The sequence below is a fragment of the Cydia splendana genome, chromosome 22 (assembly GCF_910591565.1).
Source record: "Cydia splendana chromosome 22, ilCydSple1.2, whole genome shotgun sequence".
Taxonomy (NCBI): Eukaryota; Metazoa; Arthropoda; class Insecta; order Lepidoptera; family Tortricidae; genus Cydia; species Cydia splendana.
In genome coordinates, this window is record NC_085981.1 from 7,204,277 (window position 1) to 7,219,875 (window position 15,599).

Genomic DNA, 15,599 nt, shown 5'->3' on the forward strand with positions numbered 1-15,599 from the left:
CGTTCATTTAATGCGATTTCTTTTTTTATCTTGTGTTGTATTGCATTGATTATAAAGCCAAAGCTGGGCAATTCGCATTTGCCAAGTGTTTTTCTTTCCGGCCGGATGTTTTATCAATGACTGACAATGACAGTCAGTGGTCAAGTTCGATATTCGTATAAGTAGAACTTTGAGAACGTTCCATTGTTTTAGTTAAGTCGAAGTTATTTAGTACGTGATAACTCGTACCACGCTAAATACCTACGTCATGCATCGTTCGTGAACATATCAAGGTAATAAGGGCTAATTGCATGTATCAGTGCATCGCTACTTCCTTGTTGAACACAACACAATGCTAGTGCATGATTTACGTGCCATTGGCTGTACGCCAATACAACAACAATGACTGCATAATGCGCTTATCAAGTAGTACGAGAAATGAGATAAATTGACATTTTATCCTTTGTTTATTAGTTTAGTGAGCTGAGTCATACGGTCAGGAGGTAATGAAATCTCGGCATAAATGGTCTGACTCATACAACTGGTCTACCTACTCTCGAGTGTTATACCCAGTTAATGGACTTAGAAGAATGTTTACTAACAAAGCATTAGTAACACTCATTATAGGTGTCATAGTAAATTAAGAATATATGAATTTAAAAGTGCTTCGGGTGATTAACTAATGGAAAATACTAGTTTTGTTGAACAATTACTCAGTTAATAATACAGCCCATGTAGTGAAACAATATTTTTTAAGTTGATGGCAACCATAGTTACCGTGGTTGCTAGAATATAATTAGGTACCTCTGTATAATAGCAGACATGCTATTAAATTAGACATAGATATAATAAGTAAACAGTACACAAGCATTATGTGTATAATAATGTTATCATAACTTCCTGAAAGGATTCTTGATAGCATACAATGCAACATTGTTTGTATGCATCTTGATTTATATTGTTATAAAATTAGTAGTGCTATGCATGCAATATATTAGTGTAAATAGAGCAGGCATCACCAAATGGCAGACCACGGTCTGGATCTGGACCGCCAACCTATTATATTTGCTTTTTTAATAAACTCAAGTCTAAATGGACCGCAATGGTCATTTTATTTTAAGAACCGAAACCCTCAAGAAACTAATTGGCGACTCCTGGTTTAGAGCTTACCCTATTTGCAAGCAGTGGTGGCCGGGTGTTGTGGGTTCAAATCCTGGCTTGTACAAAGCCATTACAATTTTTCACCTGTCCCGTTGTCTGTCTGTGCGTGTGTAATCAAATCTTGCTAGTTAAATTTGACCCTCTTCCTGTTTTTTGATGAAGCTGAAAATTTGCATACATATGTAAGTCAGGTGACAATGAAATATGATGGTACCATCGAGTTTTTCTGACAATGGAGACAGGAGGTGGCCACTGGCCATAAGAACTCTTAAAACAATGAAAGCTAATTGTGTTTTTCGGGTTTTTACTTTTTACTTAGGATCGTCTCAATGAGTAGTTGCCTGTGGAATGAAAACAGTCAGTAAAAGCTTGTACCAAAAAAGAAATTTCAAAAAAGTTAGTGATAAAAGCTTGTACCAAAAAAGTTTTTTTTTCCAGAAACTTTATTATGCATTCTTGTCTGTCTTATATTCATCTAAATATTCTAAAGATATACTAGACAGTCTAGAAATAATTGATGGCCATTTTAATTTTAAGCAATATAACAAGCTGTTGTAATCTGCATTATCATTTTATGACTCCACTTTCTTCATCTGAAATACAAAACATTATTTTAACAGCTCTGAATAATTAATGTTCTTCATTATTTTGTGAAATGAGTTTTTAATTATGACAATAAGTTTGGCACTAAAATGTTCGCAGTTTTAGAAAGTGTGTTTTGGTAAGTGTTATAAACAATTTATTTCTGCTAGCTTACTGTAGAGCTGTTTCACTTACCAGCTTACCAATCTTAAGCTATATTAGAGAGTTCTCACTAAAGCATATATAAGCCGTTCCGTTATCATTTTCTGCGAACTGAAGGTATTTTGATATGCATCAACACATTTGTTTATTATCTATTGCTTATCAATATTAAAAATTGACTGTACGAAGCAAGTGCAAAGGTTGATCAATAAAAATCGCCAGTGGCAAGTAATCTTTTTATACCTTGAAAAAAAAATTGCCTATATACGTCCCACTGCTGGTCACAGGCCTCCTCTCAAGCACAAGGGGGTCGGGGATTTTTTACCTATCTACGTCAAAACCTAAACCATAAGGAAGGTGTGTGTGCGGCTGAAGCCACTGAACCCGTTTTGATGAATGTGATGGACCTGGCCTGCACGACAAAGGCGACTTTTTTAAACGATTTGCAAAAAGGAAGAATTTATAAATATGAAACAATCTGTTAACCGGTTTTAGTTTTCCGGGAGTTGTACTTGTTATTTGGATTAATTTACTATCATTAGGTACAAATGGAAAATTGTCCAATCGAAATTATACGTCAAAGTAGAAAAATGACAATTTAAAATACATCGCCTAGGAAAATTGTCCATCCAGCATAATGTTGTAAAAGAATTATGTCCAATAGTCAAAATGTCAAATATGATACAGGTCGAAAAATATGTGTCCATTTGTATTTGGGTACACTGAAAAACATAACCAATTGAAAATTTGTACATTTACGATTATAGAGGTTTATAATGCCATAGTCAAAAGTCAAAAGTGGAACTATTAAAAAGAAATGACTATTTTCAAAAATAAAGTTTTATTTTAGTATAAAAATAAATATTAGTGTCATTTATGTCAAGACATTAATATGTCATAGGTAGGTACTGAATATATTTCATTTTGCTCTTAATTTATAATGGACAAAATTCTATTCTGGCTTAATTAATTTACGACGATTACAAATTTGGTTAAAAATGTTTTTTAGCACAATTACATTTTGACAAGATTCACATTGGACACTATTACTTTTGATCCCACTTCAGACTGGTCATTTCAAGTGGACGATTTTCCATTTGTACCTAATGACAGTAAATCGTTATTTGGTTTTATAACGCCTATTTGTTGATATTTTCTCATAAACGTCCAATTTTTTTATAGGTAAGGTAGTTAGCGACGTGATTTGGCCATAAAAAGATAACACATTAGCTTGCAAATTTAAAACTACCAGGCCTACAAGCTAATCACTCCTACATTATCTGTCCGTCAAACTAAATTATACTCTTTATACGCCAACCACCCATCATTACGGCATGATACCAGCTCCAAATTACTATGTAGGATCTATTTATAAATTCATCGTGGGTGGTCCTAGATTTAGTCAGACTATCGCTGGAATATAGACTGAATCCCTGCTCTCCAAACAAGTTTCGGGCTGTTTGGGGGTAATAATTTATTCATTCAGTACTGCAGGCAGCTTAGTTTGAGCGGATAGCTGTGAGCCGGTCTAACGAATTTTCAATTTCGATATTCCAATCTCGACATAAATCCATCCAAAACGGAATACCTACATAATCCGATCTAAGTAGTTATTCTTTCAAACATCCGACAGACACATTAAAAACTAAAATTTGAGTTATTCTGTCTTACGTTAGCTTAACCAATTAAATTAACAATCCTCTTTGAAAAAGAACATTACTATTTAATAGTAGCTATTCCCGTTATATTATAGTGCAATGGGAATGCGGGGTAATTTCGTAAATAGCAATAGTAGCAAGATACCTTGGTAAGCGTTGCATTAGTGTAAGTACTTATTACTACGGGTAAATAATTGTCATTGCGTCTCACTATATCACTAAGCAAAAGTGAGTCGCAATCAGTGATCGTACATTTTCCAGCATTTTTGGTGCAGCAGAGTGGTGTTAACGCAATTGGTATCGATAATTTCAACTGAAATGGTAAATTAAGGTTAATATTAACGTAATTAACGCTAATGAATCATTAGGGTTGAAATTATTTATACCAATTCCGTTAACAACACTTCGTGCACCAAAAACGCTGGAAAATGTACGATCCCTGCTCGCAATACACATTGGACAGTTGGAATACCATCCTAAAGTATTAAGCGCTTCTGGTATTATAGATAAGTAAAATTTTCAAAATGATCCCGCTTTCGAAGTTACCCTAATGCACCTTACCTATTTCTGTATATGAAGCGTGGCATGAGAATGAGATGATTCACGGGAATTACAAAAGTGTAAGATTAAGAATAAGAAATATTTATTAGCACAAAAAAGAATAATACATAAATTCATTTAAACAAACAGAGAATTTTGCTTAGGTCCTCACTAAGTACAGGGTACTCTGTTAACCAGCCATTCGTAAACTTTATAAAGACATAAGATCCACCTATTTACAAACCAGAGTTTCGCTGTTAATACTTAAAGACTGAGAATTTCATCCTTCTATTCCGAGTGTTAATTACCGACGAATAATCGAATCAATTGATACATAATTAGCGATTAATTTACACTTAACCCTATTATCCAGGCCGCCTGAACGAATCAAACGGATTGACACGCCACTAATGTGATATATCACGAAAGACCTGAATACCTAATCTGCAAATCGATACCGGTATCGATTCCAACTGTCATTGTCCATTTGATTCGCGATATCAAATGAACTGCATAACTGGGTTATGTGACGTACAGTCGCCATCAGATATATGGGAGCGGCCAAGGTGCTCAAAAATATCTGAACACGCACTCTAACGTCTTGACAATAGAGGCGTGTTCAGATATTTGTGAGCGCCTCGGCCGCTCCGATATATCTGATGGGGACTGTACCTACATTATTTTTCACTAGCGACTGCTACATAATTATTTTCCACTAACTTCTGCCCGCGACTTTGTCTGCGTAGCGTGATGATTTCCTTGATGAAACTATCCTATGTCCTTCCCCGGCATACAAACTAGACGCATACCTACGAAATATAGGCATATTATCTCATCTAAAATAGGTCCAGGTTTAAGTGTGAGGAGGTAACTAGTAGAGATTTCCTAATTAAATCTTTAATGATAAGTACCTATAATCACTACAATCATATAATTAAAGCTATCAGTACCTAATTATCGTGCATCGCACCCAGACGTTTTCATTCATAAATTAAAATCACATTTAGGTATTTATTAAAGAATCTTAGTACGGAATGAAAAGGTATATTTGGTACGAGCCAGGATTTGAACCCTTGCGGGTTGAAATTGGGTGTCAGATCCACTCGGCCACCACCGCTTCTTCAAAAGGAGAATATTTCTTCCATTCACTACTGAAAATTTTATAAAACAAAGTGGCTCTGTTACGTAACTTTTTAATTGCTCCTCGATCCCACGCCAAAGGCTTAGAACAGATCTAAAATGAGTATTTAGAGTAATTTATAGGCTATGAATACTTTGGTAATTAAAAACAATAAATTGAAGTCAAACTGAAACTGTGGCAGTGATGGATTGTTTTACAAAACGATTTCTTGAATTTAAAGTGAATTTTAGAATAAGGTAGGCAGGCAGGATTATTGTAATGAGTTCACTTCAAAATTTGTGAGTTGTTGAGTTATAAAAGAATGCATAAGAAAAACCTAGTAAGTCTATTTTTCCTTACCATTTCCTTTCAAACATTACAGTCAGCTGAAAAATTATAAACCCTTGAACCTAATAAGGGCCCTGTCACAATAGCTAATTTATTATTCTCTCTTGACATAAAACTAAACGCGCCACTATTAATATCCATTAGTCTCACCTGCAAATTCTGAACTTAATATTTCACCCGCAACATTTTTTTCAAAAGCAACCTTATGACTTTCGCTTACGACACATTTTGCATGTTTCAAGTTAGACCTAATTAATGAGGTAGGCATCATATAACCGGTCTGGACAGGATAAGGGTTATTTCCTGGCACTTGAGTTGGCAGCTTAACAGTTACTTGGTTCAGTATTGCAGGCTTGTACAATAGCAATCTGCTTCTGAAGATTATAATTTTACAGCGTGGAGTGGGTAGCGAAGTCAATTGGAAGGAAAGAATACATCAGTTACACCAACTACACCTTATAAAACAAAGTCCCCCGCCGGTCTGTCTCTCTGTGTGTCTGTATGTTCGCGATAAACTCAAAAATTACCGAATGGATTTTCATGCGGTTTTCACCTAACAGGATTTAAGGGGCCGGTATATGACGTTTTCGATTTAGACCTCACTTTGTAACCATAATTTGTTCAATAAATGTTTAATAATTGCATTAAATTACACGTAAATTTGTTCACGAAGAAACCGTGTACCGACTCTTCATGCCATTGTATTTTTAATTTGCTGTTATTCTCTACAAATCGACACTAAAAGTATCAAAAAATCAAAATATGGAGTTCCGTTTGAGACAGAAGCAAAACAATTTTGTCTTTGACAGTAATTGAATTATTGTATGATTCTGAAAGCTAGATAATTCAGCTACCAATTTATTAGCGATTTATATTTTTACTCACAAAGACAACACAGAAATTCAATCTCAAATGTAAACTTTCGAACAATTTCCATACATTGACGACATCACTCAAAATTCTTCTTCAAGTCAGATGCCCGTTGGGGCTACACCGGAGCACACGTGTACTTCTTCAAATGAAAATGACAGCTTGATTTTCTTGCTTTTGACAATTATATTGACATTAAATCATATACGCACACGAGAAAGTATACCAGTAGATAAATTGTATTTCAAAAAATAGGGTACATAAATATCAGCTCGCGTCTCATTTAAATTTGATTTGCTGTTATAATGGTTGAAAACCGCAGTAAACTATCTTAAAACAATACGATTACAGTCGAATTTAAGTATTATGTTCCTTCAAAACTCGCTTAAAATGAAAAAAGTTTAAAGACTCATCTTTACTGATTGGGATCAATTTTTATTATGCTGGTATCATTTTGCGTCAGTTTAAAAACGTATTTGACTTCTGTACGTCAATGAATTTTGATGACAATTGTAATCTTGTATTATATTATAGAACTTTTATCTTAAAATAATGCCTATTAACAGGAAGAGTTATGTAATTCGTATAAGTAATACCTGAAAGTCTTGTACCTAGATCTGTAATACCATGGATTGCGACGAATAAATGATAATGATTATGCGGTTCGTTCCGTCTATATGTATAATGCGTGTACGTGCTGTTCTCTGAAAATCTTCAAGAAAAAATAACGGCTAGACCAGCACTAAGTACTAGCGAGTTTTTGCGGCTTTGGAGACCGAGATGAAGCTTACAGGCCAATAGCGCTCTAGTTATTGTTATGTATACCTATGTATCGAATGTTTTATAAATTACCTATAAAAAGCAATGTTTTATTTCGATTAGGTCTACATTTTGTACATATTGCATATCTGAAGTATTTTCGTACTAAACTTGAAACTTTCGTTGAAACTAAATAAAATAATTATTCCAAATGTACAGTCGCCTGCAATTTATGTTACACAACGAAGGCCGCAAAAATATCTGACACGATCTTATTTGTAGAACCATAAGACCATGTCACATATTTTTGCGGCCTTCGAAGAGTAGGTACCGTCATTATCACCAACTTTGCCCGCTTATTGTTTAAAACGAATTTCTCAAAAAACATCACATCATATGACTTTTTTTGCTCAGCAAGTCCATTGTGATCAAACGCATCAGTTTATTTGAAAAAAAAATATTTTTTATCGTGTTTTTACTCATTTTTTTGCGTTTTAGAGGGCGGGCAAAGATATCCGGGGTTTTCGCCAACATTGCCCACGTCAATTTGGTATTCAAATACAGCTCGTATGATGATGATGTCTAAGGATCACTTAAAGGTTTTGGGCAATCCTACCATTCCCTGTTAATAACTTAGCGATAAGTGTAAAAACTTAAAAATAAATTTGCTGGGCAATGTTGCCTACCCGTTTTTGCCCATTTCCAAATAAGGCTCGCCTAAGCATTTTACAAAGGCTAGGGTTGTCACTTTTGAGAAAATCTGTTACAATAGTTTAATGGCCAAAAATATGATTTTTGTTGTGTTTTTCATTCGTTAACGGGATAAAACATCTAAATAAAGGATAATAAGACAAATTAAATACAGTATATATTTATAAACTTATTTTAGTGTACAAACATAACCTTCTTTTACTTGCGAAGTTGGGTAAATTAGATGAAAGTGACAACCCTAATCCGTTTTTGGTGGTGGCCAATGTTGGTATAGATGCCAAATTACCGGATTACTTTGCCCACCGCTAAAACTTTTGTGTATTTAGGCCTTTTTAGTTTAAATCTCAATAGACATAATCTATGCTTCATGTGTTATAACTCAAACCCGGAAATATTTGTCAAAGGGTTCTCAATTTTTTCTACTTGCATTCATTATTTATCAATTTTTTGCCCGCCGAAATATACCCTATATTAGACAACTCGCTCAAACTCTAAATTCCCAAGTCAAGTTATGCACAAGTTTGGTATATAGTTTTGTCAGAAATATAACCTATTTTCTACTAAAAATAGCAGGGTGGCCATAACTATTATAATTTTTTCTACATTAACGAATTTGTTTAAAATTGTCGTTTTGGGCAAAGTTTCCTTGGAGGCAAAGTTGGCGCTAATGACGTAACATATTATTGCAGGTGACTGTACATAAATGTTTCGGTGATTTTGAGATTATTTTTCAGGTTAGTTTACTAACAATCAAGTTATGCAGATACCGATTTCGTGATCGTATAAGTAGTATGGTACCGCTATTGTTTAGCTATACTGATTATTTTTGAAGGCAAAACTATACCGTTGAAATATAAAGATATTAAAATTACAGCAGGGACAACCATTTTTTATAGGTGTACCTAAACCATCATTGGCCGAGCGTTAGCAAAGGTCTCCGTTTCAGCTTGGGCAAAAATGCTTTTTTATGTTCTCCTTTGCAGATCACATTTCTCAACTGATTCTCGTGAAAATTTGTAAGCAGGTTCGATAGAACTATTCTGTTTCGCTTTATCCGCCAAAATGGAATTGCCACCCTGCTGAAACTTTATTTATTTAAATTCCTATTGAATGGATTTTGCACCTTATGAAAAACCGTATAGAGTAGTAAATAACATTTTACATCTGACTTAATGACATCTTGTTTTATTCGCTTTAATTGTACAAAACGCGTATCTCGACAAAGCAATATTAGGTAGTAAAACAGTCAACAATCAAATTAATTAAATAGGTAAGTACGTCACGTGTGACATGAACAGACAAGGAAAGCAAGATTAAATGCATTGTTTCTCTTTCATCTTTCAATGGAACGCTTTTACCCTCAAAGGAGGCTGGTCAATACTAAACTAAAAGTCCAATCTTAAAAAAAACATGATGGGTCACTGACCTGTCCCAGTAAAGTGAGGTAGTGTGCGTGCAGTGCGCTTGTGTGTGAAATGGGGTAAATTGACAGAATCTGAAATTTTACCCACCGCTACTGTCGCCTTAAGTAGGTATAACCAGTTTAGGGTATAGCATGTTGACAGCTTGGCATTTCAGACCCCTTGTTTTTGTTTTGAAATAATCCTTCTCGGAATAAATTCTGAGATCAGAACACGGTTGGCCTTTTTTTCGCCAAAAAACGCTACATGGCCATAATATTAGCAGTTTAGGCAAGCATAACTCACAATTTAGTATTAATTTTTATTCTGTGGTATTAGCGTTCAACAATTTGAACATTGCGTGACTAGGTTGCCTAGAGACTAATCGTTCCCCATTCATCACTTTCATCAGTTTCGGTGAACTAGATGACACTTATGCTGTCTGGCCATTGAACTTTACGCGGAAGCACAAAGTTTCTTTTATGAGGAAAGGAAAGTGATATCTGGATAGCTAAATTGGCAAACTTTTCTATGTAGACGCGTTATTTTCGATGCCTCAGAACTTTAGTCTGATGACAAAAACTAAAGTGTTTGTATTGTGTGTTAGAATTTGAATTTTCAAGATTTTTATGAAGCTTGACAAAAAAGATGTTTTTGTGTATGTGGAATATTCTATTACCTATCTATTATATATTCTCAGAAGACATATTATGAGGAGTCACGTCCTCGACAATTCACACGTAACGTAACATTCACACTTTGGTGGATATAATATGTTTTAGTTTGGGCTAATGCCTTTAGAGCCAGTTCGTAATTAGCTTAGTGCTACGATCACGTTCCATGTGTATGTCTACAGACATTCAGCCAAGTCCCATTTAGTTTGATAACCCGACTCCCGCAAGTAAATGAATTGGTATATAGAATCGGACCAGGCTCTTAATATTGCACTGTTGTGCACAGACTTTACTGTGAAGAAATTGACACCTTATACATACCTAAGTCAAATTTCTATGAGAATATTACCTATATAGTGGTATTCCATAAAGGGCGCTGGTATAGCTTAGCGATAAATCCGGAGGTTTCGATGAATTTTTCGGAACTTATGTACGATATATCATCTGATATTTACCAGTCGCTTTTCGGTGAAGGAAAACATTGTGAGGAAACTGGACTATTACCACTAAGGCCTAGTTTCACCTCTGGGTCAGATGGCAGTCGCTTTCGTGCCTAAGCCAATTCTTGGGATTATTGTCAAATGGATCCCAAATGTCAGTCTAAAATTATGATAACTCAACTACATTTATTGCTTATTATAAATACCTAAAAAGGAAGAATTCATGACGATCTACAGTTAAATTGCAATCTACAAGCTCGGGTTAAACTGACATTGTAGATCGATAAGATATAATCCCAATAATCGATAAGTCAACAATCATTACCAAGTATTTAGGCGGCGTCGATATGCGATAACATTGTGACTATTGTGTTAGTTCGACTCTAATTCCGTTCAACATGGCTTTTGATGCTTAGATTAAAATACCATGAACGGTTATAGTCAATGTAGATATCAGAGGAATAATGTGTAATAAATATTATGGGATTAACAAACGAATTACGAACAATTTCCTGGTACATATATAATGAGGTAGGTACTTTATAAAAAAATTGGAAAATCTCTTTATCTTTTGAAGTAATTAGATATGTACTTAAAAAACTAAGATTTTTTTATGTTAAATGTACATAATATGTAAATTTAAGGCATTTTTAAATTATCCCTACTGATAAGTAGATACAAAATGATGATATTGGCGATTAGAACAACTAACATTAAACTTATGTACAAGGCGGCTACTTTATTTAAAACCCATGCTATATCTATTCTAGTATTTTAGCGACTAGATATCGATTCCAACTTCATAGGAACGACTCTACACAAATTTAAAATAGCTAAAGAAACATCACTTATTCAAAATTCAAAATTTTAGATTAGGAAATACTCCAGATTTGAAGAATGAAGATTTCCTAGTTCCGGGACTGATTTAGTATAGAAAATCTGCCCCGTGAGCACACCCTAGGGGTCGTCTATTATCCACATCAAATTCATACTAAAACATGGGCCCCCTACGAAGAGGTATCTACGGCGACGTGTTGCCATCGGAAAACCCGCTGTTGTAATCTCCGCAATATATAAAAAACGTATTAAGATCTCAATCTGCAAACGCGACGTATCAAACCAGGTGTATCGTACTTAATTATTCAAATATGACAGGCATATTGTCCGACTAATTGGTTAATACTGGTTCTAAATTGAATCAGCTGCAGCTGCGAGATTATCTTGATCCGGAACTTTGCCCGGATACCACAATTAGAGCTAATGTACCAATGTTCAGTTCGTTAGGGTTTTATTAAAACATAGATTAAACAAATGATCATAAGTGAAATCATCATCATATTACCTAAATTCTTCTTCTTCTTTATTTGCCATGCCCTAACGGACGTCGGCGACCATCTTTGCCATCTCTCTCCTGCTCTTAGCCATTCTTGCCAGCGTGGCTGCGTAATCCATGTTCGTCCATTTTTTTATGTTGTCAAAAGCCAGGTCTCCTTCTTCCCCTTTCTCTCTAAACCTAAATTAGCCTGAGGCATTGTTCCTAGGACACTGGCCGCTTTCCCCCTCTGCACAGTGAGGCTGAGTTTTTGCGCAAAAATGCGCCAGCTCGTAGGTCGCCAGACACCCATAGTAGAAATTTCTTTAGTTAGGGTTTCGGCGAAAGTTGGTATTTAATGTAACGAACATTTTTGTCTACAGTAGCACTTTCTTGGTACCCGATTTATCGAGATTTTAAGACATTTTGCGAATGGTAAGTCAAGACCTTGAAGGAAAAGTAAACCTGTATTGTAACATGCCAAGGTCTTGCCCTTTTTTTAAGAGACTATAATTTATGTAGCTCGACTTTTAAATATAATATATGTATCTGAGATGTGTAAGTAAAAAGTACTATTAAACTATCATAGGATGCCTGACCTATGCATACCTATTGTTGTATGCAGAAGACAGAATTACAATGTATAATAATCTTAGTAGGGGTGTTATTTTAAAGCTAGATAGCCAGAATTAGGTCTGCCTAAGTCATCCAGACCCTTGACTGGATACTGCAAGTAACGCCATTGCTTATTTAATATACTTGTTGGTTTAGGACCGGCCAGTTCAGTTAAGAGCGCTCTTACAAGAAAAGTCGAAATAATGCAAAATTGATGATACTAGTCGACGAAATTCAGGACTTTGCGCTCATTATTAGAAACAATGAGTACTTGTTCCAGTAAAAGCGTCTTCTTATCTTTATAAATATCGTTGTAAATATTAGAAAAAGGACTTATTAAATTAGTAATGTTTTTTTTTCTGATGGTCGTTTCCGAAAAACCCCGTGAAGCACTGAATGGCGAGCTCTTATTTGGAAATGTTGAGAATTTTACTCTGCTAAACCTGACTATTTTGTATTACTAATACCCTGTACTTTAGGCATATCAAACTATATTTTTCCTACATACCTTTGAGAAAGAGAAAATCAAAGTAAAACGAACTCGATTTTCTCTCCGAAACAAGTGTCAATTCCTACGAAAATCTACTTAATATCGAAGTCATTTTCATACTCAAGCAATCTGCAACGTTTGCTTATACTGTTGGTATACATTAGTGTTTATGAAATTCTACTATAATTTTTTGGCAATTTTTTGAAAACTACTCTATATTACCGATGACGCGCGCTGCGCCAGCTCAGTGCCGCGGCAGAGTTTGTAGAGGCAGGACGTGTGTCGGTCGGCTCCGCACATTTTCAACGGCGACGACGAGGTTTTTTATCATTGTGTGCGGCGGGCGCCGTGTAAAACGCTATACTGTGTGCGTGTAAACCGCAACGAGAGACTTTGATCCTAGCACTGTTTTTATAGTATTATAATTTATAATGGTACAGTTTAATAAACTACCGGACAGGATTAAAAATATTTGAAACGACCTGACATTCTATATGTATTTATTTGACTCAAGATAGTACTCAGGGTCTGATGATGGAGCCGGAAGGTGGTCACCGGTACCAATCAACCATGCAACTAAACCACTTCGTGTTTAGGCTCGTTTTATTCACCTCAACAAGATATTTGACACAAGATAGTACTCAGGGTCTGATGATGGAGCCGGAAGGTGGTCACCGGTACCAATCAACCATGCAACTAAACCACTTCGTGTTTGGGCTCGTTTGATTCGGCTCAACAAGATCTTTGACTTAAGATAGTACTCAGGGTCTGATGATGGAGCCGGAAGGTGGTCACCGGTACCAATCAACCATGCAACTAAACCACTTCGTGTTTGGGCTCGTTTGATTCGTTTCAACAAGATCTTTGGCACAAGATAATACTCAGGGTCTGATGATGGAGCCGGAAGGTGGTCACCGGTACCAATCAACCATGCAACTAAACCACTTCGTGTTTAGGCTCGTTTGATTCGTCTCAACAAGATCTTTGACACAAGATAGTACTCAGGGTCTGATGATGGAGCCGGCAGGTGGTCACCGGTACCAATCAACCATGCCTCTAAACCACTTCGTGTTTAGGCTCGTTTTATTCGTTTCTATAAGATCTTTGACACAAGATAGTACTCAGGGTCTGATGTTGGAGCCGGAAGGTGGTCACCGGTACCAATCATCCATGCAACTAAACCACTTCGTGTTTAGGCTCGTTTGATTCGTCTCAACAAGACCTTGGACACAAGATAGTACTCAGGATCTGATGATGGAGCTGGAAGGTGGCCACGGGTACCAGTCTACCATGTAACTGAACCACTTCGTGTTTGGGCTCGTTTGATTTGTCGCAACAAGATCTTTGACACAAGGTAGTACTGAGGGTCTGATGATGGATCCGGAAGGTGGTGACCGGTACCAATCAACCATGCAACTAAACCACTACGTGTTTGGCTTCGTTCGATTCGTCGCAACAAGATCTTTGACACAATTTAGTACTCAGGGTCTGATGATGGAGCTGGACTGTGGCCACGGGTACCAGTCTACCATGTAACTGAACCACTTCGTGTTTGGGCTCGTTTGATTTGTCGCAACAAGATCTTTGACACAAGGTAGTACTGAGGGTATGATGATGGATCCGGAAGGTGGTCACCGGTACCAATCAACCATGCAACTACACCAATTCGTGTTTGGCTTCGTTCGATTCGTCGCAACAAGATCTTTGACACAAGTTATTACTCAGGGTCTGATGATGGAGCTGGACTGTGGCCACGGGTACCAGTCTACCATGTAACTGAACCACTTCGTGTTTGGGCTCGTTTGATTCGTCGCAATAAGATGTTTGACACAAGATACTACTCAGGGTCTGAGGATGGAGCTGATAGACAGGTACCTGTCGCCACCTTCGCGCTCCATCATCAGACCCTGAGTACTACCTTGTGTCAGATCTTGTTGAGATGAATAAAACGTGCCTAAACACGAAGTGGTTTAGTTGCATGGTTGATTGGTACCGGTGACCACCTTCCGGCTCCAACATCAGACCCTGAGTACTATCTTGTGTCAAAGATCTTGTTGAAACGAATAAAACGAGCCTAAACACGAAGTGGTTTAGTTGCATGGTTGATTGGTACCGGTGACCACCTTCCAGCTCCATCATCAGACTCTGAGTATCACCTAGTGTCAAAGATCTTGTTGAGACGAATCAAACGATCCTAAACACGATGTGGTTTAGTTGCATGGTTGATTGGTAATGGTACCTTCCAGCTCCATCATCAGACCCTGAGTACTGTCTTGTGTCAAAGATCTTGTTGAGACGAATCAAACGAGCCCAAACACGAAGTTGTTTAGTTACATGATAGACTGGTACCCGTGGCCACCTTCCAGCTCCATCATCAGACCCTGTGTATCTTCAGTGTCAAAGATCTTGTTGAGACGAATCAAACGAGCCTAATCATGTTACTACATGGTTGATTGGTATCCGTGACCACCTTAATCATCATCAGATCCTCAGTACCAGTTCGTTTTTAAACCCTCGTTGATACAAACTTTACAACCTATAGGTACCAAATGCAATGACGAAACATGTAAATAAGCGAGTAGGTACCTATAATTTCTTTCGAGTAATATACCTTCATAAGTACGAGTATGGGGCTATTCATAAATTACGTCGTTTCAAATGGGAGGAATGGGGGGGGGGGGGGGGGGTCTGGACATCGGATGATGGTAACATGACGTAGGAGGAAACAGATTCATCCGAAGCTTGATTTTTGGATGATTTGAGGGGCGGGGGGGGTCA

At 36.7% G+C, this 15,599-nt stretch overlaps 1 protein-coding gene across 1 annotated transcript in view; it reads left to right on the forward strand.

The window, feature by feature from the left end:
• LOC134801522 (transmembrane and coiled-coil domains protein 2) overlaps positions 1–15,599 on the forward strand; it is a 97,486-nt gene that overhangs the window by 344 nt on the left and 81,543 nt on the right. The gene's annotated exons all lie outside the window — the stretch shown is intronic.